This window comes from Danio rerio, chromosome 21, assembly GCF_052040795.2.
Source record: "Danio rerio strain M-AB ecotype USA chromosome 21, GRCz13ab, whole genome shotgun sequence".
Classification (NCBI taxonomy): domain Eukaryota; kingdom Metazoa; phylum Chordata; class Actinopteri; order Cypriniformes; family Danionidae; genus Danio; species Danio rerio.
Window position 1 is genome coordinate 26,245,837 of NC_141041.1, and position 25,526 is coordinate 26,271,362.

The window sequence follows — 25,526 nt, forward strand, 5'->3', positions numbered from 1 at the left end:
TTGAATAATACACTTGTTTGTTTTTGTGTGTTATCATTGGGGATCATTCTGTGGACTACAATGATAGGTGATCCTATAATTAGACGAAAAAGCATTAACAAGCATGAATCATTCAAGAATAAAATGTGACTTTGTAAAAGTGCGTACTTCCTCACTGTATATAGGCAAAAATAATGTGTTAAAAGTAAAACCAATCATTCATTCATTCATCCATCCATTCATTTTCTTGTTGGCTTAGTCCCTTTATTAATCCGGGGTCACCACAGCAGAATGAACCACCAACTTATCCAGCAAGTTTTTACACAACGGATGCCCTTTCAGTCGCAACCTATCTCTGGGAAACATCCACACACACATTGAGCACAGGCCAACTGAGCCGAGGTTCGAACCAGTGACCATCTTGCTGTGAGGCGACAGCACTACCTATTGTGCCACTGTCTCACCCTAAATCCAATAACAAATAATTCAGTGAGATTCTGAAATATAAATACCAGAGGCCATCTTATTTTAGCTGTGCAGGTAAATCTAACTTTTTCCGCCTCGCAAAGGGCACTATTGACTGACAGCACAGGTCGTCGTCCTTAGCATCCTTGTTAGCATGCTTTAATCCCATCCTGGAGATGCTGGTTCCAACTCAAGATTGGTGTGAGAGTTTTTTTTTTTTTTTAATGCTAGAGGCTACAGTCTTTATTGTGCTTGGAGGTGTTCCTGCTACCTATTGACAAACGATAAATAAAACAGTTGTTATACCAACTTGCTACTGTGCTACTGTAGCTTGCAGTGATTGCCCTGCCTTCGAGTTTTTCTGATTGGTCCACAGCTTTGGAACTAACATTGATGAGCAGTACTCTGTGTAAAAGTTGAAATTCTTTCAAATTGATACGACATCCTAAAACATGTGCAAGATGCTTCAATAAACACAAGACTCCATTGTAGTCTATGACATTATACAGTCTGGGGACCGTTGTTTCGCTTTTGCTCGTTTCATTTTGCGTTTATTTGATATGCAGGTTGGCTGTGTTGTATGTTAACCATTCTGCACACAGACTGATTTGCGATGACGCAATTGAGAAGAGCCCCAATCGTTGCGCTGCAGGATGGTGGGACACTACTGTGTAAAAGGAAAATGAAAATCAGTTTGGGATTGGCACATTTCGTGTGAGCTTGAGCTGTGTTTGATATTTTGTCACCTTGGAATTATAAGGTTCTATCTGCGTTTTGAATGATTTTGAGATATTGAGCTTCAAATTTTTTGCATTTCATAGAAAACAGTATGTGTGTAACATTTATTTTTTTAAATAAAAAGTCTTAAATGTAAACAACCTATAAAAAATCATATAATGTAAATAAGTTGTTAATTAATATGAATATGCCAATAACTCAATTTTGACAAAAATGTCACGTATAACCTTATAATTCTAAGGTGACAATATGTTTTCTGTGTGTGTTTCTTCCCCTTTTGCTTTGTTCCATCATTGTTTGATTAACTTTTGTTGGTCTGCTTTGTTTGTCATGTAAATACTGAAACATTATTGTTTCAAACTCTTGAGAACTGAAGTGTGAACCTCGTATCTGTGTATTATTTTAGACGGAGGAGAGGGAATAGGTAAGTTCTGTACATGGCACACACGCAGCATTCTTTTAGTTATTTACACTAGGTTACAGATTTGTGCCACACTTGCCACAAATTTTGCTTTGGAAGGAGAAAGTAGGTGAGATACGACATCTCAGACGATGAAGGTTTACTTTTTGTTTTACCTTTGTAGTTCTAGGGGAAGAGTTAGCTGACTTTTGTGTTATTCTTTTCTTTTGTTGGCACAGTCCCTTCCCTTTATCCTCCTTATGTCTGTTTAACTTGGTTAATAGATTTTATGTGAAATCGTTGTTTTATTTCTAACTTTATATAACTTTATTATAACTACTTTATTTTTCCATAAACATGTAAAATACACAGCTTGTTTATAATAACACTTAAATAGCGCTTTCGTGTCTTGTTGTTCCTCATCTATAGTAAATAGCAGCAAAAATGCAACTGGCTTAATGTTTTCCTTTTCGTTCCCTCTTGACCATTAAAAAGTGGTTAACGGAAGGGATGTAACAAGCGGTCACATACATCTGTCAAGCACTTTGTTTACATAAAAAAAGAAAAAGTAGCACACTGAAATAGAAAAAAAAAGTGTTCTGTGTAAATGGCTCTATAATGCACCAGCCTTCCACCCTGAAGACCGCAGTTTGAATCCCACTCAGAATGGAGTGTAAAAAAAGCCTTGCATTATCTCAATGGGAATTGTACTATCCCATGAATACATGGTGGAACTTCTGTGAATGGCATTGAATTTGTAAATAACATGATAGTGAAACATGATGAAAGTAGTTTGACCAGATTTCATTGCTACTGTTTATTAAAATTTTGGAGATAGCATTGAACTGTTTCCTCAACCTGTTTATTCAAATACACTGACCTATTCAGAAGTGTCACTACTGTGTTTCTGCTTATGAAACAAAAATGCACAAATTCAACAGTCGATATTGTGTGTAATATTGCTTGGTTTTAATCTGTTTATCAAACACAGGACTTTTAAAACCAAATTTTGTTGATTTAGTACACACAAGAATACTTATTTATGTTTCCTCAGCTGCAATTGCCGTCTACACACCACATTTCTTCTTGTCTTCCAGGACGCAACAGAAGTGTCAGTCTCTGAAGATGAATAGGTGGCTGCTCTAGCCTATATTTAATGTAGGTGCCAGGACTAATTGGTTTTTATTTAGAAGGAAGAAAGTGCTGAGCCACTGAAAGATGGCAAGAAAGGTTTGAGGAAGGAGTGGGTGTGAGTGTGTGTGTGATAGAGAGAATAGGTGATATACTGTATGTCAGTGAGATTATCTAATGAAAGCTTTAAGCAAAGAATCTGGGCCAAAAGGCAAAATGAGTCCCCTGTGAGCACATAGAGAAGCGCGCTAGCATTTTTTATTCATAAAATCCTACAATGTGCTAATTTAAAAAAAAGGATGGAGGGAAATCAACTGCCTTGGAATAATTGCCATGAATCTGTGAAGCAATGAGATTAATTGCCTTATGATAAACTATATAATAAAAGAGGTCAGTGCAATTGAATGTTGAAATACACCAAATATCCCCTGGTGAATGGTTAACAGATTTTATTCTGTTGTTTATGTATTATGCACACTATTATACATGGTATTAATATACTACCTTAAATGCTATATACTGTATATATAATCAGAGGTGAATGTAACAGAGCTTTATTTGGCAAACATACAGAGGGAAGCTCTGCAAACTGTAATCGGATAAAGCTCAGTGGCAGGGCTCATTGCATGTTTAAGCCAGAGGCTTGATCCATTGCATGGCAAACACTGTGTATCATGCAAGCCTGATAAACAACTATTTTCTATCCTATGAGGATATAGTTTGAATGATTTGAAAGCACAGCCAAGTTAGAAAATGTGCTGCCCTAGATCATCCGTTTATGTAAACAAATATGTAGTCAAATTGTTGCTGTTGTTTGTTGCTTTTGTTGTGCAGCTTTAAACACATTGTCTGTTTGGAAATACAGTAAATGGCTCAGTAAATCCCTGATAATGAATTATAAAAAGGTGATCAATATTAAAGACTTTGTATCGTTCAGAAGGGGGTGTTTACAATTTTTCAATTACAAAAGACAAACTTCTTGGCCTGTTGGTGTCCTTGAAAGTTTTAAAACAGGTTTTAAAATACATGTTCTTAATCTATTACAGAACTATAAAATAATCATATTTGTGTAAAATACAAAAATGTTGTCATACTGTATATGTGCTTGATAGCTGATGAACTACACATATCACACTAACAAACTACAATTCCCATCATTCCGTTTTACACACACCGGTTGCCGTTCACCATAGATGACATAACACAGTTGAATCCAGTCATCACTGATCATCTGAACTATACACCACACGTACACCAGGGGTCCGATCTAAGATGATTTTACAGATCCTGGATCTTTTAGGGCTCTATTTTGACGATCCATGTGCAAAGCGCAGATAAATGCTTTCAGGGCATGTCAGAATCCATTTTTGCTAATATAAGGACGGAAAAATCTGCATGTCTAAAAGGGTTGAGTTTATTTTCTTAATGAGTTATACTGTAGGTGTGTTTTGAGAATAAACCAATCAGAGTCTCATCTCCCATTCCCTTTAAGAGTTAGTTGCGTTGCGCCATAAGCACATTTGCTATTTACATGACGTAAAGTAAGTTTAAGTGGAAAAACTGAGCATTTCACTAGCAAGAATACAGTTAAACAGAGCATCTACAGTGCGAGAATGAGAGATAAGGCATCTCATAATCTTGCTTCACTTTTGCTCTCGTGGATAGGGAAACCTTGTACGCACAGACATCAATTAGCCTATAAATAATTAATTTCGTTTGTTTAGCACAAAGATTTTTTTTTTCAAAACTGTTTCTAAGTTCAGTTTTAATTTCCAGCAAACGAATAAATGAACAATAATAACAAAGTGTGTATAAAAACCTAAGTTATATCCTAATACACATGCTGTGACTCAGATGGTCTAAAACCTGACAGGTGGACAAATCTAAGCTTGTTTTAAATAAAACAAATATAAATATGCATATAATAAATAATACTGCTAATAATGATAACATTATACAAAAGCAAATTAAATGAACTGAAAAAGTCTTCCGAGATGAAGAAAGTATGAAGGCAGTGGTTTTTAAATTCATGTAGGCTAGAAAATAATATGTTTTGTAAAATTTTAATCCCTTATATTTATATCCTATGTATATCCCAATTGTATCCTATATATGTATCCTTAATATTTTATATCTTTTTCATATGTAAAGATATTTGCGTATTGCTCTACATCTTGTGTGTATTAAGTAGTGTGTAAGCCAGGCACACTCTGCACCAGACAATAGACCGGCTTTGTTCTGGTCTGAAGAACAGACTATTATAGTTTCTCAAAATAGCAACGCGCCATCAATGCGCCAAAACACGGCTGCTTTTTTAGACCAGAACGCCTATGGGCGCACATATGAGCGCAAATGCATTTGCTATTTAAACAGCGTGGCGCAACACCAAAAAACGACTCTGAAAGTAGCAAATAACAATTGCGTCGCGACTTGCACCACATTGCGCCGGGTGTATGATAGGGCCCAATATCTTGATAACTGATCTTTAGCTAATTTGGTTTTCCAAACAAGTTTGCGAATCATATTAAAATGTCTAGATTAACTAATCTGAGATCGCTGCATGAGTTGTGAGGGGCAGATCTATCAATTCTTGAAATTATTATCAGTAATCCAAAGTTTGGTTGACAGCACAGCAGCGTAATGACATTTACGTCATAATTATCCATGTGAGCAAAATTACATAAAATTCATTGTAAATGGTTTGTTAAATATGATATGCAATACCTTTACACATTTGTTGTGGGCTACTGACTTTACACTTTCATGTGTTAAGAGTATTTAGCTTTTTTTTTTTTTTTTTTTTTAGCAATTTATTTAGCATATTTATTTAGCAATAACTCTCGGATGGGTTTTGAAGAATGAAACGATCCTGGTGTCAAATCGTCAACAACCAAATCCAGCTCATTGAGTAATCCACATATAAAGATCGAACCCCAGTTCAGGACTGCGTCTTTGTTTGCAGTCACCGTGTGTTAGTTTTGTGTGCTATTTGTTTTTGCCTGCCGTGTCCCTGATATTAGATTTGTAATTTTGTTATATTTTGACCGCCGCCTAGTTATTGACCTTAAGCCTGTTTTTGACTATGTTTTGGATGCCATGTTTGTACCTGTTTTGCCCCTGTTTTGACCATTGCATGCTTACACAAACACTCTTATTAAATCGCACTTGAAGTCTTACTTTTGTTGTCAGATATTCGTCCCCACAAGTAACAATTTATCGGTAAGACAACTTTTTTTTCAAAAACATTTTAAAAAGTTTTTATTTGTTGTAAAGTGCTGTTAAATAAATATTTCTTTTTAAACGTTTTTATATTTATAGGCAGTGATAGATGTTAGTGTAAATTAGCATATTTTATTTACAATTAGTGTTATTTAAATGGTAAATGCAAATAGGCAGAGGTGTTATTTGTGAAAATACTACAGCAGCATTATCTTACTGTTGTGCTATTTATATTGCTCAAATATTGAGACATTATATTTACACTATATGTAACAATTTTAATTCGCATTAGGTGTATTAGATGTTATGTATACTTTGTTGAGCCCTCCTTACACCCAAACCTACCCCTAATCATAAACACTTTTTTATTAAATAGCCGTTAGTTGTTTTATTTACACATACATTTAACAAACATTATTGTTAGATGCTCTAAAAAAGAACAACCTAGTTATATCTAAAGTAGCAGGGAATTTAAACTGGTCAATTATAGGGATGTAACGGTATCAGAATTTCACGGTACGGTAATACCTCGGTATGAATGTCACGGTACGGTATTTATTGAATCATTTACAGGAAAAAACAAAACTTATGAAAATACTCCAAAAAAGTGCCAAAAGTGTCAATGACATACAAATTAGCCATCTATCTGTAAGCTTTGAAACAGGAACTTCAATTTTGATAACAAAAAAATATTAAACCATGTAAAAAAATAAAGTTTCAATTTAGTATTGTTAAAAACTCATCACATTCAACATTTAATCACTCACTCACTTAGATAGAGATGGGTTTAAAGGAAAATTAACATATAAATATAATCTGGTAAAAGCTGGTATCTCTGGGCATTTACAATGTCCCCTACAACAGAAAAAAAACCCTCTCATTTGGGACTGAGGTTTCTGGGACAAGAGAGATATGACTTGGCCCAGGCTGACAGCAGTGGGTAACGTTGTGCATTGTCTTTCCCCCACTTGAGAGGACAAACCATGAGTAAGATAGAGGTCTCATGTCTGCATCAATCTGAACAGTGTGCTGACAACACCGCTATTCAGTACGCGCGCGACAACACAGCTGATAAGAACTCGCGCGACAATACCGCTATTCAGTACGCGCGCGACAACACAGCTGATAAGAACTCGCGCGACAACACCGCTATTCAGAACGCGCGCGGCCACAACACCCGCTTTAGAGTTTTCCAGCTCTTTTTCATCCCCGCTTCTAGGAACACACTCCATTTCCGCATTACTGGATCTGTAGCGACAACAGACCGCAAGGGATGATGGTCAAGCATGGGCTGATGGGAATTGTAGTTTTCGCTACCTCCCGTTCGCTTCATTCGCCAAATTTTCTCAGAAGACCTATAGTTTTACCGAGTCATGCGACTACGGTAATATCGGAAAAAATTAATATTGCGGTATGACGGTATTTACAATACCGTTACATCCCTAGTCAATTATGAAACATACAGACATGGACAAAGTTGTTGGGCACCTAGTGGTCACTGAAATAACTTAAAACTGAAAAAAGAAATGATTGATCCAAATTTATTGAAAATAAATTAAATAAAAGTTAAATGAAACTAATGAAACTGGCCTTGTCAAAATGTATGAGTACACCAATATAAAGCTGTTAATTACTTTTTTTTTTTTGTTTGTTTTTTGTGGTTGCGAATTGCATTATGGAAGTTGTACTTCTACTCTTTACACTTCTGATGTTGAAAATTAAAGGTATTATTTAAGAAAATAGAATATAGAGAATTAAGTCTGTAAAATAACAAAAAAATGTACTACCAGCTTTTACCAGGATTTTGTAGTGTAAATTACAACACCAACCTAGACAATATATCACTTCAAACTAGTAAAAATGTAAAAATCAAAAAGCTTTTGGAGGAAAGATCAAGGTCCCATAATGCAATTTAACAGCATAATTTAGTAGAGAAAAACAAACTAAACAAAATATACATCAAACATAAATCAAACTCTTCCTAGACCGGTGCTTCAACTACAGTGTTCGAAGACCAACATAGACATTGCCAATAAAACAATAAAAACTGACATCATTCAAACCTTCAAACGGCACAGAATGAAAGAAAGATGAGATTTAACAATGGAGTTCACTACCTGAACACAATATAGCTCCAATTATTTTGATTTTATCTTAATCTTTGAAAAATTGTACACCTCTTACATTAACAAAAAGCTAATACTGTACATGAAAAGGAACATCTAAAAATTTAGCAGGGGAACTTTAAATAGTACATTTTGCTTTTGCACCCTTTAGCCTCATAAGAAAACTTCCCATCTGTCTGTGAAAGCAGCAGCAGAGCCGAGTGCTTTATTGCTCACACCTTGCAGGTTTGCTGTTACAGCAGTCTGTTACAGTTTTTAACAGCCCTTTTCCTAAAATCTGCATTACTTTTGCAGGTTCATAAAACAATCTGTGCTGTAATGTCTCATACAAGCTGAAAATGATCAGAATTAAGAAAGTATAAAAAAATAAAATCTTAAACATAAATGTCCGCTTGAAATCTAAATGTACAATTTTGCTAGCTTATATTGTTAATCTTAAGGTGAATAATAGGGTATATGCCGAAGCATGCTAATAGGACTTTTAATTTGCCAGGTTGGGTTAAGCGCTTCCGGTGAGCTGTTTGCCATTGCAAAAACGGCGCGTTTAAGGTCAGTTTTTTTTTAAATCAGCAATTTTCACTGGCTGAGTGATATCCAACATAAAGTGGGTCTCAGATTGTACAAGAAGCACTGCATTAAATTACATTTTCCTCTGCCATGTCTTTAAAATATGAGCATTTATTTTTACCCCAGTGTGTTCAATGAAGCTTCAGCTCTAGCCTGCCGATTCTGACAGGCGCGTACGAGTAAACGGGTTTTTGTCTCGTTTTACGCTTGAGCAACTAAATGATTTCCAGAGTCTATTTAACTGATTGTATTTTAACTACATTACAACATCGATGCTGTAAAAGGAATCATTTAAAATAGACAAAAACTAACAACGGGTAACCGGAAGTTTATCAGCATGGGAACAGCACTAGCTCGGCATATACCCTATTAGTCTATCCAAGTAAATCCACCGTTTGTTGTGGTAATCTTCAATCAAAGTCTGATCATTTGCTTACATTTTTTGGAGTAGTGGTCCTTCTGTTGACGTCAGCCTGAGGGCTTCCATAGCAGCCACATATTAATCCTTTTTCTTACCTTTCATAAGTTTGCTATGAGGCAGAGTTGCACAATTGAAAGCCCCTCTCCCCTACTCAATCTTCAGTTTTAGTTGGAAGCATATCAACATTATGAAATAAAAGTCTCAAGAACTTCCAGTTCATGCAGACTTTAAGATCCTTCAGAAGAATAAAACAATGCTGCAGATGATGACAAGATTCCAGAAATGGTTTGAGGATCTTTGGCTTTATCTGTAATTCATCTAATGTTGTGACTTCAATAAAACTGTTTTCTAATTTTTGACTTGTTATTTAGTGTCTTTTGGAGGGCTGTGATTCTCTTTTGTCAGTGTAGTTGCATAGCTTCACCAGCAGAGGATGTTTGAAAAGTATTGATGCCTTCGTAGGACACTCAGTTTCACTAATTGCACAAATGTTGATGAGCAAAGAATCTAAAAACCCACACGAGTGACTCAGGTTTGAATAGTGTGAATGTCCTAATTGCAAGAACACCATTAGAGGTCTGTTTGGAATGAACATTCACATCAAGATCAACAAACATGACAGGAGGAGCTGTGAATGTTACGGGGCTCATGAACAGCAGTCATTTTAATTTCATCATCCTGTTATTCAGCATTTACTAACAGTATACTGCTACAGTCCTGTCTCATCAACAAAAATATATGCTCTTCTTCTGCATATAAAACACTTGATCACATCATCATTTACTGCCAGGATAATAACTGCACACGCTGTTCTTCACTAAATCTTTTGCCATTTCGCTGTGATTCAGTGAGAAGCACAGATCCCACGAATGTCGGCCTCTGGCATTGCTATAGTTACTATCTTCCCTTAAAGTCAATGCTTCAATATGACTGTAAATTTCACACCGCTCATTCCTAATAATGCTGACACAAATGCCATCCTTTATGGATTGTTCCTCAGTAATATGCCTCAGGGCCTGGATTACGGGCCTGTAATTCTTATTGACAGGCCAAAGGTGCAAGTGTGATTTATTATAAAGAGCAAGAAACAACATCGGACAGCACTGCCACAGGGACATTGACTCTGAGAAGCATTACCAGAAATCTTTGACCAGACATCTAAGAGCACTAATAAAAATGCTTTTTTGTGTTTCAGCTTTTTTATTTACTTAGATGTAAAAAGTAATTGCAGAATTGTGGGACTTACCATACATGTATACTTTTTAATGACTTCATAATTCAATTCCAATTCTGGCAGTCACAATCCAATGCCAAAACTTTTCTTAAACTACATGTTTCCTATTTCCTCTGCTGTACTATTATACAGTATCTTTACGTTTTATCTACAATAAAAATTGCTACGCTTTTGTTTAATGATTAAAATGTATAAGTGACAGTCCTGCCACCTTTTAAATTGTTTATTTAAAAACCAAACAAGCTCTGAATGTAACATTAAAATGGGCGATTACAAAGATTACATTGCAATTTGTAGAAGAATCTGTTAAGGGAAAAAATATATACAGTTGAAGTCAGAATTATAAGCCCCCCTGAATTATTAGGCCCGTTTATTTTTTCCCCAATTTCTGTTTTCTAAAAATTTCTAAACATAATAAATTGAATAACACATCTCTAATAACTGATTTATTTTATCTTTGCCATGATGACAGCTAATAATATTTTACTAGATATTTTTCCAGAGACATCTATACAGCTTAAAGTGACATTTAAAGGCCCAACCAGGTTAATTAGGTTAACTATGCAGGTTAGGGTAAATAAGCAAGTTATTGTATAATGATAATTTGTTCCGTTGACTATCGAAAAAATATAGCTTAAAGATGCTAATAATTTTGACCTTAAATGTTTCTTTTAAAAATTAAAAACTGGTTTTATCATAGCTAAAATAAAGCAAATAAAACTTTCCCTAGAAGAAAAAACATTATCAGACATACTGTGAAAATTTCCTTGCTCTGTTAAACATCATTTGGGAAATATCTAACAGAGAAAAAAAAATTCTGACTTCAACTGTATATATGTACATGTACAGTGTAAGTCAGAATTATTAGTGCAAGGGCTGTTTAACTGAAATATATTTTTTACAAAATAGTGTGGCAGGAAGAGGAACCAAATACAACACAGGATTGTGGATATTCAAGCAAAAGTCTAGGAGGGTGATTTATTTACAGTGTCCAGAAGGTAAGTGCAATAAAAAGGTATGCAGTGCTTGGGATAAAGGCTTCTGGACGGTGAGCAGGGTGTTCTCCTGGGGGTGCTGAATACAGTCTGGTGAGGGTTGTGGATGCTGTGATCGCTTGCTCAAGTCCGTAAAGAGAGGGAGAGAAATGTTAGCGTCTGGGTCAGTCGGGAGGTTATCGTTCCCTGAAGCAGTGGTATGTACTGGTTACAGTCTCTCCCTCTCCTTGGCTACAGGTGCTGGTTTTTCTATTCAGAGCTCTTGCCCATGCGGGAACACACTGTCGTATCACTGGCGTAATCAATTCTGAACATTTGAGAATTGTCTTTTAAAATCAAAATCATAAAGAATTGCAATTTATGTTGCAAGAACAGGTTCATTCTGAATATGTAGCCCTATATACATTTCTGGAGATGATGAATTATATAGCTGCATTTTATCTTTAATACGAACGCTATAGGGTGGTACGCCGGTACTCCGTTCCTTTTCTCGCTTACTTGCTGACCGTTTACTTGAGTCTGGTGAAGAATGCAGTTTAGACAAAAATGGAAGTCAAAAAATAAAATAAAATAAACAAGTTATTAACAGGGTAGGAGCGATGCAATAATAGTTCAAAAGAATTCCTTACATTTACATAGCACTTTTTTGGGCACTCAAAGCACTTTACACATAGAGGGGAATCTCCTCATCCACCACCAATGTGCAGCATCCACCTGGATGATGCGACGGCAGCCATTTTGCGCCAGACCGCACACCACACACCAGCTGATTGGTGGAGAGGAGACAGAGTGATAAAGCCAATTATGAAATGAGGAGGATTAGGAGGCCATGATGGACAGAGGCCAGTGGGCAAAATTGGCCAGGATGCCGGAGTTAAACCCCTACACTTTTCAAAGGACACCCTGGGATTTTTAATGACCACAGAGAGTTGGGACCTTGGTTTAACTTCTCATCCGAAAGATGGCACTCACTGAGCAGTATAGAGTCCCCATCACTTTGGTTTGAGCCTCGGCTGGGCCAGTGGGCGTTTCTGTGTGGAGATTGCATGTTCTCCCTGCGTTCGCGTGGGTTTCCTTCAGGTCCTTCGGTTTTCCCCACTGTCCGAAGGCATGTGGTACAGGTGAATTAGTTAAACTAAATTGTCCGTAGTGTATGAGTTTGTATGGATGTTTCTCAAAGATGGGTTGTGAGAATTTGGTAAAATCTGAACACCTGGTAAAAACCAGGGGGCTTTTCTTTTTCTAGATTGCTTTTCAAAACTGTTGGTTGGGTTTACGGAAGTGGGTGGGTGGTTCAATCTGTGCTTTTAAAAACACTATTAGTTGGGTTTAAGGAAGGGGGAGGGCAGGTCAATTGGTGCTTTTGAAAACACTATTAGTTGGGTTTAAGGAAGGGGGTGTGCAGGTCAATCGGTGCTTTTGAAAACACTATTAGTTGGGTTTAGGGAAGTGGGTGAGTGGGCCAATCGGTGCTTTTGAAAACACTATTAGTTGGGTTTAAGGAAGGGGGTAGGCAGGCCAATCGGAGCTTTTGAAAACACTATTAGTTGGGTTTAGGGAAGGGGGGAGGGTGGGAGATTGGTCGGTTGGTCAGTCAGTCAGTCGACAGCAGCCTCTGGTATATTTATGTGAGAACAGGAGGCGCAAATGGCACTCATTAATAGAAATTTGAGATTTGAAAAAGTGTACACAGTGGCCTGTGTAAAAAGTATTTGCTCTCTCCAGAAATGTATATTGGGGTATGTAATCAAAATGAGCCTGGGTTGGTATAAATATGTGTGATACATATACATATATTTGTGAATATTACAAATATTTTATTTATTTTATATCTAATTTAAATTCAAATGTATTTTTTATTTCATAACACATTTTCTAAAATAAATCTCCAGCATTTTGTTTCTTGCAGCCGACATCTTGTAACACAAGCCGACATCTCGTCTGTCCCCCTTTCAGTTGTTATTTCGAGATATTGAAATCATGTCTCTCAGTGCATTGATCCTCAAAGGAACACAAACACACTTGTTTCTGCAGTTTACAGTTTCTAGATTAATTTTTAATTGCTGTGTTCAAAGTGAGGCTCTGCTCTGAGACTCAAACAGGCCTTGGGCATCACTGCTGTTTTGTTGTTGTAACCAAAAGTGTGAATGAGAATTGGTTTATTTGTTGACATATGTCAACAACATCATCTACATTTATGCAATTGATTCATGAGATGATTGAGTCTGAAAATATTGACACAACTTATTAAACTCTCTAAACCATAAAGTCTCTGTTTATGAAGAAATCAATTGTGTATTTCTTTTCAAGCAAGACACTAAAAAATAACAAATAATTATCACTGGTGGTTCATTCCACTTCGGCGACTTCTGTCCTAAAGCACTTAGTTGAAGGAAAAATTAATAAATGAATAATAGTTATCACCATACTCATCCCATAGATTAAATACATTAAAATTTGCTAACTTTTTTGTATTAATATAGTTTGTTACCTCTCTCATAATTCAGAAAATAATGTTGTATAAATTTGTAGATATTTCTGTGCTTCTGAAGTGGAGATTTATAAAAAAAAAATTGAGAAGTCAGCCTTAAATTATGCATTTTTATTGAAATTTAAAGACATAAATTAATTATGTGGAACAAAACACATTTAAACATGTATTTTGTATGGTTTATTTATATTAGACTGAAAAAAAATGTAACTTTATAAAAGCCAAAAGGACCAAAACTTTGAATTAGATAAATATAAAATCTTTTGGTGGTTTTTGTGCGTGTGTAAGTCAAACAATCAGAAAGTGGAGTTTGAGAAAACTTTCCAAATCATTAGTGCTACACTTTCAGGTTACTAATTGGGAATTGGAACAGTTTCATTTTTGGTTAAAGATTAATTAGTGTATTTCAGACGTTGTTGTTGCTGTCAGGTCAGAGGTGTGAGTGGAGATCCCAATCTCACACTTTCTGACTAAGAGTTAAAGGTTAATGGAGCCAGACTCAGCATGTGTGATGGACATACTGTTGACAGACTGTGCTGTGAATGTGTCACTCAAGAGTCATTATGATGACACAAGGTTTATTTGGAACAAAACAGCCTCTCGTAGAGTCACCAAACTGTACTAAAGTTTTTGTTCCCTGTCTGACTTTAAGACTTTCTAAACTCAAATATTTGTGAATGCCCTGCATATGCTCTCATCAAAATCCTTCCCTATACAAAAAATATATTGGTTAACTGATTATCTTGTTTTCTAATTGTTCATTTCTGTAATTATATTGTTACAGTTCATATTTTGTGTTAGAGTTTACTTCTGTTTTGCCCTTGTTTATTCATGCCACTTCTCGTCACTTTAGCTTCCCCCATTTTCTTTAGTTATGTTGGCTTGAGAAAGCCAACATACTGTTATGCTACTCTGTCCTTGAAAACAAGCGTATCTCCCCCTAGGCCGTTCATGTCACAAGGCCCAAATGTGGTCAAAATGTGCCTTCTACATTCAAGATTGTTGCTATATCTCCTCATACCTATAAGACTTATTGTTTTTTTTTTTATAAAAAATGTTAAATATTAAATTTTTATAATCCGAGCATATAAAAAAATTATACAAGCCCCAAATTTGGCCAAAAGCTGTATTTAGATGCGTTAGATTTTGTTGCTATATCTTTAAGGTTTATCAGACTTATAGTTTTCCAATAAATAATTTTTAAGCATTATTTTTCTCAAAATATTTTTGACTTAAACTCCATATTTTTTTACTGATATGGCAAGCCATTTTTGCATGTATCACTTTCACAATTATTAAGCATTGTATTTTCAAAAAAATACGGCAAGCCATTTTTACATAATGTTCATTCCCTTAGTCCCTTTATTAATCAGGGGTCGCCACAACGGAATGAACCGCCAACTTATCCAGCATTTGTTTTACACAGCGATTGCCCTTCCAGCCGCAACCCAACACCAGGAATACATAATGTTCGAGTCCAGTTTTTGACACTCATAAAGACTGTCATAGAAATATCGGGGTTGATTAGGATCACTCATATTGCCAAGAAGCTTTGATGTATCATCACTAACCTGTCAAATGTCCCCATAGCAATAAAACAGTATAACCTAGCAACCTTTTAAGAATAGCAATATCTCTACATCAGAACATCGTAGGGACCTGGGCATTGGCTTGTTTGACTCATGCTAGCAAATGGGACTTCCTGTGTACTATGCATGGTAACAATGATAATGGAAGCCAAGTGCTAATAACGATTAGCTACATGCTATGAATGATTATCTAATTGCAATAACATATGCTAGAAATGCCTACTAAGTATTAGCATTTGATCAAACATGTTCACGAGCATTGGCATTTAGCAACTGCTTAGCAACTACCCAACAATGCCATAATTGTTTTAGCAACTGCCTAGCAACTGCCTAGCAACCGCCGCCGTGCTTCCTGCCAACTGCCATTCCCAGTCCTAGCGCAGTCACGTTGGCTTTCTCAAGCCAACATCAAAGTTTATCAATGAACTTTAGGTTCTAGTTACCTTTGTTATTTGCCTTTGTTGTCCTCACCCCTTAGTTATCAATTTACTCATAATCCTATTATCTGCATAACTATATTGTATATACCTTGTCTAAAGCCTCAGTCACACTGCACTTTTCGCACGTAGATTTGCATTCATACTCATGCGAATGCGTCAGACTGGAAACGCAAGCTTGTGCGACAAGTAAAAGTCCCTTTGAGGCAAGTCATTTCACTCAAGAGCCATCTTTGAAAAACGCCTCTCGGGCAGTATGCTGGAACTTTCTATCTAAAATCAGAAACATCAAATTCTCCAAAACTGTTAGCCAAGCTTACGATTACATTACATATTTGGAATTACCAATAAAATTAAGCAACAGCTGTCTCATAAGTTTCCTTTCTAATCGTTTGAATCAAACAAAATCAGCATTTTTTCAGGATGCTCGAGCTAATGTGCATGCGCTCTCGAAAGGAACGAAATCACAACTTCTTTAGCAGCAGTGGTCTTTAGAAGTAATCCACAACTTGGTCTTTATGATGAATCTCCTCCAGAAATGACAGCAACTTTTACAACTGTTTACAGGTTTGTGGGCATTTGAGTAGTTGCTGTCAAAAGATGTGTGTTTGACAGGATGGACTTTACCTCGTGTTCGTTTCATACAGATTACACAGCCAACAAACTTTTTTTTCAAATGCACTCAGTTCATTTAAAAGTAGAGATTTCAAGCTTTATGTGGATATATTTCTTATGTCAGTACTACAAAGCAAGTATTCGCTAAGATTCCAGTGTGTTTGACCACAAAACTTGTCGTAATAGCACATGTCTGGTACAAGCTTCTCCGCCGGAGAAATGTCAGTCTATAGAGATTGCTGGTAGGCTAGATTGACTACAACACAAGGCTTTTATTCACCATATTGACTGTTACACTTTTTCCCATTCAAAACTGTATGAGTGACATACAGTACATGTATGAGAGAGTCTTGTGTATTCTATAGTCTTTGGACAGGTTTCGCAGTTCACTGCGTTGCAAAATTCAATCTTGGTGAACTCTGATCTGCAAAATCACATGACGTGATTGTGTGAGACCAATAATCATAGATCAAAACATGACCTCTCTGGACAGAAATTTAAAATATGCACCAATCGCTCACTTTTTAAATGTGTAATAGTCTTGTTTAATCTCCGAACGACCGAATTTTGCATGTTCTAACTCTAGTGTGACCGCAGCATTAGCCTCTCGTTGTTTTAATCAACAGTGTGATATCTGAGCATTTTTTTTCTTTTACCTTGTCTTTGTTTTATGTTATTAATGTTTCTGGACTGTTTAAATAAATTTCCAGTTCTGCTGCATTGGAATCCTCCACCTATAGTTTTCTAATTTGCTGTTATTTATAGAGCCAAAGGGAGAAAATTGTCAGGACATTTTCTATATTTCAGTTAGGGATGCATCAATACATATGAAAAGGAATTAAAATATTAAGGATATATATATATATATATATATATATATATATATATATATATATATATATATATATATATATATATATATATTAGGGATGTAACGGTATCAGAATTTCACGGTACGGTAATACCTCGGTATCAATGTCACGGTACGGTATTTATTGAATCATTTACAGGAAAAAAACAAAACTTATAAAAATACTCCAAAAAAGTGCCAAAAGTGTCAATGACATACAAATTAGCCATCTATCTGTAAGCTTTGAAACAGGAACTTCAATTTTAATAACAAAAAAAATATTAAACCATGTAAAAAAAATTTAAGTTTTTAATTTAGTATTGTTGAAAACTCATCACATTCAACATTTAATCACTCACTCACTTAGATAGAGATGGGTTTAAAGGAAAATTATCATATAAATATAATCTGGTAAAAGCTGGTATCTCTGGGCATTTACAATGTCCCCTGCAACAGAAAAAAAACCTCTCATTTGGTACTGAGGTTTCTGGGACAAGAGAGATATGACTTATATGACTTATTTCTCGAGCGCCGAAAACGGAGCGTTTCGAAAACGCTGGAGAAGCCGTTTTCATTCTAAAACGCTGCTGCTCCGTCTCAGTGTGGATGGGGAAAGACGGATACATCTGAAAACGGAGGCAGGGCTGCAAACGTTCGCCTATCTGATTGGGGCTTTTCCTCAATATTAAGTAGCCCACACACAGTTCAGTCTCGCATCCTCTTCTTGTAAGTTCAGACTTCGCAAGTTTGATCAAGGCTGCAGTCTCCCCCTTCTCAGTTTGATATGAAAAACATACCGAGGACACGCGTGAATCTTCAAAGGGAACAGTGTACTTTATAACTTCATTCACATCACCTTGGCTACGTTGTTTCACTTTCTCATAAATAAAATGTAAACATGATTTAAGGAACTGCATATTTCCTTTTTAATATTAGAAAACTTAACAGACAGCAGAAATGTTGAGGCGCCGTGCTGCATATATGAGCGTCACCTTCACTGTGTGGATATTTATAACAAAACGGAGCCGATAACAACTACCTCCTTTCAATTTCAGTGAAAATACGAAACGCACCCTCTCTTTTGCTGAATATCAGTTTTAATAATCGACAATTATAAAAGTATAACATACAATAAGTTTATACATTGTAGGAAATAAAGGCAAGCGATCAGTCAATGTACCTGGATTAATCATTAACTTATCTTTGCGCTTAACCAAAACATGTTAACGTTACCCGTGAACAAGTAACTTAATAGATTCCAATGACCAAAGTCAGGGAATTGGCCTATGTCGTTAGATAAAGACAACAACATGAATGAAATATCACGTTTAGCAAATATAGTGAGATTAGATCCAGCGGGAGATGCTTGATGAGCAGTCCGACAAGCAGAGCTCTCATCTGGGTAGAAATGCTGGAGCGCTTGCCCGAGCGTGTCTGTGGTCACGTGATGTGCGTTTTCAGCGTTTTGGTGTGGACGGAGAGCAGTTCAGAAACGCTGGGTAAAACGCGAGTGTGGACGCGGATCGTTTTCATTCTACAACGCCGTTTTAAAACTAAAACGCACTCTTGTAAAAGGGGCCTTAGAGTTTTACAGCTCTTTTTGATCCCCGCTTCTAGCAGCACACTCCATTTCCGCATTACTGGATCTGTAGCGACAACAGACCGCAAGGGATGATGGGGATTGTAGTTTTCGCTACCTCCCGTTCGCTTCATTCGCCTGAGCAAATTTTCTCAGAAGACCTATAGTTTTACCGAGTCATGCGACTTCGGTAATATCGGAAAAAATTAATATTGCGGTATGACGGTATTTACAATACCGTTACATCCCTAATATATATATATATATATATATATATATATATATATATATATATAAGGGATTAAAATATTACAAAACATATTATTTTCTAGCCTACATAAATATAACAACCATACTTTGATGCTTTCTTCATTTCGGGGGGCCTTTTCAGTTCATTCATGACATTTTGCTTTTGTATAATGTTATTAATATTAGCAGTATTTTTTATTATATGCATATTTATATTTGTTTTATTAAAAACAAGCTTAGGTTTGCCCTCCTGTCAGGTTTTAGACCATATGGGGCACAGCATGTGTATTTAGATATAACTCAGTTTTTTGAACACACTTCGTTATTATTGTTCATTTATTAGTTTTCTAGAAATTAGAACTGAATTTAGAAACAGTTTTGAAACAAATCTTTGCGCTTAACAAACGAAATTGATTATTTTTAGGCTGATGGATGTCTGTGCTACAAGGTTTCCCTATCCATGAGAGCGAAAGTGAAAGTAGATAATGAAGAGGCATATCTCTTATTCTCACGCTGTACATGCTATGTTTAACTATTTTCTTGCTAGTGAAATGCTCAGTTTTTCCACTTACACTTACTTTACGTCATGTAAATAGCAAATGTTCCATGGCGCGACGCTATGCAATACAGTATATGCGGCGCATAGGAGCGCCACACATGCAGGGGCGCTATTGTGCCAAAGCAATTTTTGAAATGATCCTTATTAAAAGTCTCAAATAATAAACATAAATAAATATGTTTTGTTCAAAATGTTTATTTTGCATTTTATGTGAGTATGATATTGCATTTTATTAAATAAAAAATATACCATGAGTTGCATACGTAGGCACACACGTTTTAATTTAAAATCATTTAAAACAGCAGTCTGACAGCCAAGTGTAGTGTTTATGTAGATGTATTGTAACTGTTTAGATTTTTAAAATTTTATTAAAATAAGCTGTCAAATCACACATACAATACAGTTGAGGTCAAAAGTTATAAAATTAAACTGAAAAATATTCTTTATTTATTATTAATTAAGTAATTAATTGTATTGCCAAAATTAGAGGGATCAAGCAAACTGTATGTTTTTGTAAGGACAGACCTCAATACATTTCAGATAAAATCGAAAATAATATTTGGATTAAAAATTCCCCTCACAGACCCTGGTAAAACTAACACATGAACAAATAGTCAGAATATTCACATCTTTTGAAACTGAAATGTTTATTAATCCTTCTTTCAAGATCCATTTTTTATACCATTTACATGTTTTTATAAATGAATTATGTATCCTATTGATACACCAGGCCTTTTGGTAACTTTTTTGCTCAAAACTATTTTAATTTAGTTACAAAAAAAAAAAGTTTGCCCATAACATTTTAATAAAATTTCAGGCAGTTTGTCTTCATTTATTTTTTACACTAAACATTTTAGTCTTTTTTCTTATTTCACTTTTATGTAATAGCAGTTTCAGTCAATTGTTTATGAAAAGACAGACCTTAACACCTTGCATAAGATGTGATTACATTTCTGTGCCCTTTAGGACTCCCATATCTATCATGTTGTTTTCACAATTGTGCAAAAAGAACAAAAGCAAAGCATGTCAAGGTGCTATAATCATTTAGTGAGAAAAATAAAATTGAAAAGAAATTTGGATTGGGATGAGATGTAATTCTTTGTGACTTAACATGCTTAGTGTAATTATACTTTTACTACATGAGCGCAAAACTTGAACTCGCTTACCCCACAGTAAATGTGTAGTTGCACCCCTGTGTGTCAGATGTGAAGCGAGATATAAAACATAAAGACTTTGCATGAAATAAATAGTCCCTTTTTATTATCACTTTTTATTTTGATCTTACTCGCTTCAACACATTGTACTTGTACAGAATCATACAAGCCCTGTTCTTATATCTCTCTTCTGACAGATGTTTTGTTCCAATACTAATCATTTTGTTCTAAAATTAATCTTTGGCTTAATTAAAATGTGAATCACCCTTTATGTTCCAGAGTGAGTCAGCAAAATGAGCTCTGAATAACTGTTCATCGGGACATTACACAAAGGGACAAGTGCGAGACGCTCTAAATATAAGCCTCCACTGTGCTGGATGGGGCCGACCGAACAAGTTTTAAAAAATATCTTCCAGACAGACAGTTAAAGAAAGGCCAGTGGAGAGCATGTTAACCTGCTCTCATAAAGATATCAGGAATCGAGCTCTGAGTGACATGCAGGAACATTCATGCTGACTCGCAATCCCACTGGACAGGGGTCACGGCCAAAATGTGAGTTGAGATAGACACATACACGTCACCACCGCACATGTGTTGGATGCTCATACTGGGATAGAAGAGTTGAAGCCTTTGAAGAAAGTTGGTGGGTAACTTGTAAAGTCACAAACGAGCAATATGAGGTTGCAAATATTAAAACAAAGTTGCGCTCTTGAGATATTAAGCCATACTGTGAGTTTTAAAACCCTTATTGAGAGATATGATATAATGTGATAACATCATAAATGCATAGTAGATGATTGCTAGATGTAAGACTTAACTTTAAAATCACTAAAACAAGTTAGACATCTTGACATTAAAAGACCAAAGTGTCAAAAAAAGATATGAAGTCATAAATGCAGAATAAAGTCTAGATGTAAGATATAAAGTCACTAAAAACAAAATTGACATTTCAGATAAAAAGCCACATTGCACCTTATGCCTTTTATAGAGACCAGAGTGCCGCATTAATACATAAGTCATGATTTGTATTTGAATATTATAAAGTCGCAACTATTTAAACCGAATTGCAAGTTTGAGATTCTGGGCAATCCAGCACAATAAGGCACAAGACATGTTTGATGCGATTATTTGTTATTTTTAGACCAGTGCAACACTAATTTTCAAATTTTGCACTATATTGTTTTAATAGCAAATTTTAGCACTATGTGTACTCATGGGTGTTCTAGTCTAGAAAGGAGGTGTGTTGAGGCACATTGTTTCAGTGTTGCTATTTTGAAGAACTAAAATAGACTGCGCAATTGATCAACTGAAGCTGCTCCTAAGTCCGGCACAGAGAGAGTTAGTTATGTGCCTATGTGAGTTCTAACGCTTACACATTGCTTAATTAATACACACAGGATGTACAGCGATACACTTTTTTTTTTTACATAAATAAAATGTAAGGATTCAGATGTTACAAAAATTATTATTTTCTACATAAATATAAAAACTACAACCTCCATGCCTTCTTTATGTCCTGGGGGCTTTTTTCAGTTTATTTGCAACAATTTGCATTTGTATAATGTAATTATTGGTAGTAGTTTTATTAAACAAGTTTAGATTTGTCCACCTGTCGGGTTTTGGAGATGTATGCATCACCATATGGGGCATAAGAATAGGACGTAACACTTCGTTATTATTGTTCATTTATTCCTTTGCTGGAAATTAGAACTGAATTTAGAAATAGTTTTAAAACAAATCTTTGTGTTAACAAATGAAATTAAATATTTAGGTTAATGGATGTCTTTAGTGGAAGGTGTACAACGCCATTTCCTTTTTCTGTATAGTAAAGGAGTAGGTTAAAAGTAAAATAAAGAGAAAGTAAAGAGGACGAATGGAGGAGGCTTGTTCTTTATCCTCCCATTGCAGATGGTCTGTTTAACTGTTTTCTCGTTAGCTAAGCGTTTAGTTTTTCCTCTTACAAAGTCCACTATGTACAAGCAAATGCTTCATGGTGCAATGCAATTGACTCTTAAAGAGAATGTGAGATAAGACTCTGATTGGTTTAATGCACGTTATGCTCAAAACACACCCAAACTCATAAGCACAACCCTGTCAGAACATGCACAGGGCGCAGAGCATGTTTTCCATCCATAAAATAGCAAAAGAGGATTTGGACATGCACCCTGCGCTAGACTTGCCACCTAGATCATTAAAATAGAGCCCATTGTGTCATATTGTGAGATCTAAAGTCTCATTTTTGAGAACAAAAACTTAAATTGAGAGATATTAAATCATAAGATGATATCTATGTAAATTGCTAAAACAAAGTTGACATTTTGATATACAAAAGCTATATTTTGCCTCATATTCAAGTCCAAAATGTCAAAATAATAGAGATGAAGTCGTAATAGCAAGATAAAATGTATATGTAAGATATAAAATCAGGATTAATAAACCAACGTTGACATTTCATGCTTAAAAGCCACACTGTGCATTGTTTTTAGAGACCAAAGTGTCAAATTAAAAGATACAAAGTCCTAATCTCAAGTTGAATTGTCATTTGAGTCATATAAAATTGCAATGAAACAGAATAATACCATATTGTTATATTGTGATCTGAAGTTTTATTTTTGAGACCAAAAACACAAATAATGAGATTAAAGAAGTCCAAATTGCAAGAAGAAATCTAGATGAAAGATTTATGTCAAAGTTACCGAAACAGATTTGACATTTTGATAAAAAAAGCATGAAGTCCTAATCTCAATATAAATTTGTGTAAGAAGAATATGCTATTACAGTAAGTCAAATTATAAGTCATAAACCTAAATTGCAACTTACTGTGAGATCTAAAGTTTTTCAGACCAAAAAAATAAATAAAATTGTGAGATACAAAAAATCATAATTGCAAGATAAAACTAGATGTGAGATTTAAAGTCACAATTAATAATACAACAAAAGATTGAACATAATCATGTGAACATCATGTGTCAAACATCATAATCATGTGTCAAATATGTGAGATAAAGTTGACATTATAATGTAGATGAGAGACATTTTAAACCAAAGCATCCGGAAGTCTCTAAATCCAGTCCCGTCACTGGGGTAGAACTTGTTTGGTTGCTCTGGGCCAGTGAACAATGTAATTGAACTGCACCGTCCTCTCACTAGACAGCTTATAAAATCCTTAATAATGCTCAACATCCAAGCATATATTGCATTTAGAGAACAATTTGCCATTATTTTCTCTTCGAATATTGCATTAAAATGTTATTCTTGCTATTTCAGCATTCCTGCATGCTCTGTGCCAGTGATAGAGCAATTTTCTTCATTCATGTAATCCAGTAATGGAAGATAAATGGCTCAGCTTTATTCCTCCTAAACCATTTTCTTTTCAGATAAGGTAAAAGCATTCATTTATTTTCTCTGGTTGTGAAAACAACTAGAAATGTGTTGGATCCTCACTGCTGTTTATGTAAACTGAAATGAACAATAATATTTTGTTTGTTTTTCATTTGACAGCTGGTCCAGGATCAGTCTCAATTTTTGCTGCCAAAATGTCACTGACCTATGAAAGTGTCAGACTGGTCATAACACCTCAGAAGTCACAGTTATTCAGAATGACATCTGCCATCATTAGCATGTTAGAGAGACTAATGTAATGATTTTTAAAAACAAAACTAATTTGTTGTTCATTTGTCATGCATGCCTCATGGCAGTTTGGTATAATTATATAACAACATCATTTTTGTAAGATAAGAGTTTACCACACTTTTTAATAAGATTTTTTTGTCCTGTTCAGATTGGATTAATTGGTAACACTTTAGTTTAAGTAACAATGAATTCACACCATTAATTACTGGCTTGTTACCTGCCTATTAACTGTTTATTAGCACTTATAAAGTATATCTTATTGTCCAATTGTTGGAGTATTTAACCAACTCCATGTGTGTTTAATAAAAAGGTCAGGAGAGGGTTTTCTTCAATGTCAAAAATTGTAGTAATTTATTATATACATATGAATAATTCGATAAACAGAGCTCTGGTTCACATTACACCAAGGCAATACACAAATAACATCCAGGAGGTTCCCAACAACTCTGCATTTCCCTGACTTTAGTATTTATACACAATTATTATTAGTTTGGAGTTAGTATGGAGTTTTGGTGTAATTTGTCAATTGTCAATCATTTTGCAGTCCTCTGGCACCTGCACCCAAACATACTTCCTCTTTTCTACAAATTCTCTGCATAACTTTATAAGCATAAGACTTCTCTACTGCAAATATTCTGTGTTCAGCTTCAGCACATCTTTGCTTCAATATAGGAAAACTAAGTGAGAAGTAATTTTCAGATATTGATGCACTTCTGCAAAAATGCTTTATTAGTATGCAAAGCGTATCACACTCAGAGAAGTTTGGTTTATATCACCTAACCAACATATATATTTACTAAAAGTAAAAGAGACATAAAAGTAATAAAACTGTATTCTTTTTTCCTAACGCAATCCCTAATCAAAACCTATAAACCAAACTACTACTTTACAAACTCTTAATAGGCAGGTAATTAGTAGTTTTTTGAGCTAAAAATCTTAGTTAATGATCTGTTAATAGCTTGAATACATGATTTAAAGTATGACTAGATAAATTTGTGAATCTAAAGTCATGTTTTCGGTTGATAGCTTTCAAAACTTTAACCTCTTAACTGTCACCCCACTTTTTGAGTTATACATACTTTAAAGTATTTTCTC

The 25,526-nt window shown here is 35.2% G+C and overlaps 1 protein-coding gene across 15 annotated transcripts in view; it reads left to right on the forward strand.

The window, feature by feature from the left end:
- Positions 1-25,526, forward strand: part of LOC147831920 (uncharacterized) — a 99,201-nt gene that overhangs the window by 16,167 nt on the left and 57,508 nt on the right. Inside the window, exon 4 of one of the 15 annotated variants that reach the window (XR_015520347.1) lies at positions 21,078-21,350. The exons of 12 other annotated variants lie outside the window; for them this stretch is intronic. The gene's annotated coding sequence lies outside the window, so the exon portion shown is untranslated. Of the gene's footprint in view, positions 1-2,679; positions 3,647-11,189; positions 11,279-21,077; positions 21,351-25,526 lie in introns of those variants that run through there. 2 more of the 15 variants (XR_015520345.1, XR_015520346.1) reach the window with 2 other exon arrangements.